General features: G+C 40.2%; 1 pseudogene; it reads right to left on the bottom strand.

Moving 5' to 3' along the window:
* Positions 1-1,694: 1,694 nt before the first annotated feature.
* LOC111778782 lies at positions 1,695-3,823 on the bottom strand (annotated as a pseudogene).
* Between the last annotated feature and the right edge of the window lie 2,680 nt (positions 3,824-6,503).

Here is a 6,503-nt window from a genome sequence, read left to right as displayed (position 1 = left end):
TGTTGTGCGTACCATACGACTTCCTTTGTACTCTTTCTTGTCTTGCAATTTTCTTTGATCGCCAGTCATGTGGTTTGAGCATCCTGAATCAACGATCCAATCATTCTCATAATCGATATGGTCTCCCATCATCGCCATGAGTGCTTGCTCATCTTCTTCTATGGCATACAATACCTCTGCATCCCATTCCTCCTCCATCTCCATGTTGGAGGATGCCACATTGCTCTCGACAGATTTTTTCTTGGACCAACAATCTCTGGATATGTGGCCCTTCCTCCCGCAATTGTAGCAAATGCCCTCAAATCTTTTCCCTTGAGAACTTTGGTTGTCGTTCTTCTAAGCTCTCCTTGGTTGTACAGTTCCTTAGTGACTTCTTTTGTCACCATTGTATCCACGTTTTGTAGATGACTTATTATTGCTCCGACTTTCACTTGTGTAGAGTGCTTCTTGTTCACCCTTCAATGTGATGCCTCCCATTTGTTTAGCCATGGCTTCTTGGCTGGCTAACAAATTTTCGAACTCTACAAGTGATGGTTGAGTGAGCCATCCTTGTACAGCAATAATGAAGCTTCGATAGTCTGGTCGCAATCCGTGGATTATAATCCTCTTCATCGAGATTTTACAATGGTGGACTTCGGGTCTAGTTCAGTAATCTCCCGACAGATCGACTTGACCTTGTGGAAGTACTGAGAAATCGTCATGTCACGTTGTGAAATTGACAACAACTCATTCTCCAGAAGTTGTAGCCTCATATCGTTCTTCTTTGAGAACAACATCACGAACGTGTCCCAAGCTTCTTTCGGTGTCTTGTCATCCCAAATATGCTCTAACATCTCTTCTTCGATTGTGGTCTTCAAGGAAAACATTGCTTTGCCTGCTTTGATTCTCCATTTGCGCAAGGCGCCGTTAGAATCATCCTCTGGCGGCGTAGTTTTGCACCCGCCAACGATCTCCCAAAGATCATGTCTTTGTAAATAGGACATCATGCATGTTGCCCACGTGTTGTAGTTGTTGTTGTTGTTGAGTTTCTTGATTCCTCCAACGATTTGGAAATCACCCATCGTGTTGGCTATACCTCAGTAATACCAAACAAGATCTTTCGACACAAGACTTGCAGAGTCACAGACTACTCACGACACAAAAGAAACTCACTCACTATTAATTTCAAGAAATCGTTTATGATGTGGAAGATCAGTCAGAGCTGCAACCACATAGCATACTAAGAATTCCAAGAGATCAGATAACCTACACTAACCTCGCTCTGATACTAGATTGTTGAACACAACTCTCTGTGGGAAACACTCGCACACTTTATTAAGACCAATCGAGAAACACTCGCACACTTTATTAAGACCAATCGAGAAGAGATTTACAAGACATTCTGTAGAAACTACTACTTTGTATTGCTTGGGATTTCTTGGGATGATAAACTAAGTAGGTGGAGATTTACAAACATTATGTAGAAACTATTGCTTTGTATTGCTTGGGATGATAAACTAAGTAGGGTGGAGGGGTATTTATACTAGAGAATAATCAATCTATTCCTAAAATGTCTCAACGTTTTTCCTAAAATATCTAAATCATTTTCCTAAATTTATTTCTAAACTCGGAAAATCATTTTCCTAAATTTATTTCTAAAATCCTAAATCATAGATATAATAACTCATACAATGGTTAGGCTTAACCCTATTAGGCTAGTGATGACATTTTAACACCTGCTCGGCATAACCTGTAAGAAGTATATTCCACGCCGTAACGTCTTTCTTTTGAGTGTTAAATTGGTTTAGTGCAGGGACCTGCCTTCCACATCTTACATACATGTCTAGAATAGCATTAGGTAAAAAGCCTTCAAACTCGATGCCAGTACGTAGAGCATGTGCATGAATCTCTTTAAGAGCTCCTATTCTAGCACATGCTGATAGGACAGTAATCAAAGTTACAGAATTTGGTTTCGTTGATTCATTCATCTGACGGAAGAAAAACAGCGCCTCGAAACTTCTGTTATTGATCCTTAGCCCGAGGATGAGTGAAGTCCAAGATACGACATTCTTTCCCGAGATATTGTGGAATACTTCTAAGGCCTTGGAGTACACATCAACGAGAGAGTTTGAGACTATGACATGTGATATGAGGCCAATCTTGATGGCAATCTCATGTAGCCTAATACCCAAATCCAAATGGCCTAAACAAGCACAAGCTGATAATACACCAACTAAAGTAATCTCATCTGGCAAAACACCCTCTAACTCCATCATTTTATAAGTTACCACAGCCTTATAAGGCAGCTTGTGATGGTCATAGCTTGCTATCATCGTCGTCCACGATACGACGTCTTTTAACTCCATTCGGGAAAAGACTTTCTCTGCTTCCTCCAAGTGCCCAAGGCCTGTACACATATGAATCAAAGAATTATTCACTGAAACATCGTCGCCAAGATGCTCACACGCAGATGCTACATTAGTCATAGTTATCAAATCTGGGTCAACCGAAAGCTCATGCATCATGAAAAACAACCTCAATCCTTCCAATACCTCACTGTTTTCGAAATACCCCAAAATCGTCGCATTCCACGAAATACGATCTCTCTTCGGCATTTTATCAAACAGTTTCCTTGCATTACTAAATTAGCCACATTTCATGTACATAGAGATTAAAGCATTACTCACATCCACATCCGACTCAAATCCAAATCTAATGACATGCGCATGAATCGCTTTTACCTCTAGCTATATCAGAAACGCCACCACAAGTTCTCAAAACAGAGGGAAAAGTAAATACACGAAGCCTAATTTCAGCCCACAACGGTAGAATACGTAAACTATTCCTTTCCAAAGAATACGTCTGACTTTTTTTTTTTTTTTTTTTTTGNGAATAATAACTGTTTTATCTCTCTCATTTAAGTTTACTCCTTGTTACTTTCTTTTCTCTCTCTCATTTAAATTTATTTCTAACCACTCCCCCGTAAACTTAAATGTTCTATATAATCATTACACCTGCGTCGTTTTCGTTTTTTCGATCTTAGTCGTGGTTTCTTCAATATTCTCTTCTTTTCCTCGAGCGGCAAAATAGGGTTGTCCTTCTCTGATGAGACTTCACGGCTTCGTTCAGTTTACTCAATTCCCTTCGTAAGTCCACAACGACCTTTACAGCTAGTATTCTTATTTCCTCCAGTTTGGTTTTATCGCGAGTGAGTGTCTCAATCGTGTGTCGTAAGTTCACTGCCTCCTATTGGACTTGATTCAGGTTCACGTCAAGTAGCATTCTTGTTTCCTCCAGTTTTGATTTTATCACGAGTGAGTGTCTCAATTGTGTGTCGTAAGTTCACTGCCTCCTGTTGAACTTGATTCAGGCGTAAGTTCACTGCCTCCTGTTGGACTTGATTCAGGTTCACGTCGAGTGAGTTTCTCTGTTGAGTCAGTATCTCTATATCTTTCTTCTCCCTCACTAGCTCGTCCACTAGACCCTCAATCTCCATTAACAAGTCATTCTCTTTCTTCACACCTTCTTCAACTTTCTTCGCAAGTTTAGAGATTACCTGCCCATTCTCTTCCTTCTCCTCATTGAGATAGGCGGAACTCTCATTCAGCTCATCAATTTCCTTCTCTAACCTTTCAACTTTTGTTTCCAACTCTTTCTTTTCTTCTTCAATTTTCACCATCTTTCTTCTTTCTTTCTCGAATTGCTTTTTCGGTCATTGGAGCTCACTCTCTTCGAGCTCGGGCTCTCTGTTATTCGGTTGTTCATCTTTATCCGATTTTCTCGTCTCCGCTATCAGGATTTCGCCACATCCGCTGCGCATCACCTCATTTCCAACAGTTTTCATCAGCTCACGACTGTCGCGCCGCCGTCTTCTTTTGTGTTCAACTCTTCATTTTCAGCCATCAAAAGGATGCCTCCACTTGTTGCGTCATCCAAGAACAAGTTCATGGTTTCTTCCACCTTTTCTTCGGCTCGACATTCTCTCGCATAGTGACCCATTCTGCCACAATTGTAACATCTGACGGAGTTACAATTGTTTGCATAGTGGCCATACTTCTGATATTTAAAGCACTGGATATTGGAATTGTATCCTTGACTGCACCCTTGATTTCGTCCTCTTCCACGCCAATTTTCTTAGCTCATCAGTCTTTTCTCTTGGTAGTTTTCTTCGTAACTATTGTCTTGACCACCTTGACCATTCCCGCGGCTTCCACGATCTCTACCTCGAAAATTTTGTGAGTAGAGAACTTTTTCATCCTTTATTGTTGCCTTCGTCTGAAGCGCTTGATCGAGTGGCCCCTTCTTCTTTTTCTTACGTTGCTCGTGTGCCTCGAGAGAACCGGCAAGCTCATCGACTGTGAACTTTGTCAGGTCCTTTGACTCTTCTATGGCACATATGACATTCTCGAAGTTGTCTGTTAACGACCTCAAGATTTTCTCCACAACCCGCTTCTCGGGTAACATTTCTTCGTTTCGATTTAGCTGATTCTCCACGGTCTGTACACGTGTAATGTAGTTAGATATATTTTCTGACTCCTTCATCTTCATGCTTTCCAACTCGCCACGCAGATTCTGGAGACGCACCTGCTTGACTCGGTCGGTTCCTTTGAACACCTTTTCTAGAGTGTCCCACGCTTCTTTTGAAGTAGTTGCCCTTGCAATCTTTTCAAAGCCCGTGATATGATAAGGAATCAGTACATGGGGAGTAAGATTCGGATTACCTTGTTGATCAAATTTCTCAAGACAAGAACATTGTTTGAGATTCGAATCACTCCACAAGCAAGATCGATCATGTCTAGCTTGAATGATTCTTGTTGATCAAATATCTTAAGGCAAGAACACTTGATTGAGATTCGAATCACTCCACAAACAAGATTGATCATGTCGAGCTTGAATGATTCTACATGCAACCTAAACTACATAGAATTGCAAAGAAACTTAGTCATTGGCTAAAGAAGAGCACAAATGCTTCTTTTACTACATTTTCCAAGTCTACTTACAAATACAAACATACATGGCTTTAATCACTCACTCTTTTCACAAACATTTGGTATCAAAGTCGTCTTCCTAAGGGATCTGTGAGATCAAGATGGAAGGAGAATCCAGTTTTTCAGCTGTTGCACCACCCGTCTTCGATGGAGACAATTATCAAATGTGGGCAGTTTGTAGGAGACTTATCTGGAGGCTTTGGATCTTTGGGAAGCAATAGAAGAGGATTACGAGGTCCCTTATCATTTTTATAATCCTACTGTAGCACAAATCAAAGTACAAAAGGAAAATAAGACAAGGAAATCAAAGGCAAAAGCTTGCCTATTTGCCGCTATATCTCAAATGATCTTCATGCGAATAATACCCCTTAAAACAGCAAAAAAAATCTGGGATTATCTCAAGGCTGAATATGAAGGAGATGAGAGGATNACAACTCTTTCCTAAACAGGCATGGAGAGTCTCGAAAAAACTGGAGCTGGTTCATACTGATCTTTGTGGTCCTCAGCGAACACCATCATTAAATGGTAATNAAATTTAATTAGGGATTTTGAGTTGCAGAAGATGAAGGAGTCTGAGTCGGTGAAAGAGTACTCTAACAGACTTCTCAGCATTGCCAACAAGGTGAGATTGCTTGGTTTTATGTTAAATGATTCCAGGATTGTTGAAAAGCTGCTAGTCACACTGTTCCAGAGAAGTTTGAAGCCACCATTACTACTCTGGAGAACACCAAAGACCTGTCAAAGATTTATCTTACAGAGCTCTTGAATGCTTTACAAGCACATGAGCAAAGGAGGTCTATGAGGCAAGAAGGGGTGATTGAAGGTGCCTTACCTATTAAGCATCAAGACAAAAACATGTACAAAAACAAGAAATTTTTCAAAAACCAATCGACGAATGAAGATTCATCTGCCAATTATCATAAGGCAAAAGGAGGAGGTTTCAAAAAATCCTATCCACCTTGCCACCATTGTGAGAAGAAAGGTCATCCACCATACAAATGTTGGAGAACTTGACGCCAAATGCTTCAAATGCAATCAACTTGAACTCAAAGTTGTGATCTGCAAAGTCAAAGGACAAGTAAAAGAAGTAGATGCACAAGTAGTTGATCAAGAAGAAGAAGATCAATTGNGTAAAGTTCCTTAGAGTATTTGGGTGTCTTTGATTCACTTACATTCCACAGATCAAGCATGATAAGCTTGACAAAAAGGCAGAAGCTGACATCTTTGTTGGGTATAACACTATATNGGGCAAAGTAGCTATAACAAGCTATGAAGGTAAAAAAATTTATTCCAAATATTTTATTTGTACCTAAAATTGATCAAAATCTCTTAAGTGTNAGTGAGTCGAGATGTTCATTTTGCTGAAGATGAGCAATGGAATTGGGAAGAACTGACGAAGGTGAATCACATTTTTAATACACCAAACAATTTAATCTTTGGTAGCATGTTAGAAGAGTCTGAAGATGAACGACAAGATGCTTTGGTTGATGATGCACCTGTCAGAGGAGGNCGTACTTGATAAGGGCTATAAGGTGT

Source organism: Cucurbita pepo, chromosome LG17 (genome assembly GCF_002806865.2).
Source record: "Cucurbita pepo subsp. pepo cultivar mu-cu-16 chromosome LG17, ASM280686v2, whole genome shotgun sequence".
Classification (NCBI taxonomy): domain Eukaryota; kingdom Viridiplantae; phylum Streptophyta; class Magnoliopsida; order Cucurbitales; family Cucurbitaceae; genus Cucurbita; species Cucurbita pepo.
Note: the sequence above shows the minus strand (reverse complement) of the source record. Positions and strands in the feature narration are given on the sequence as shown.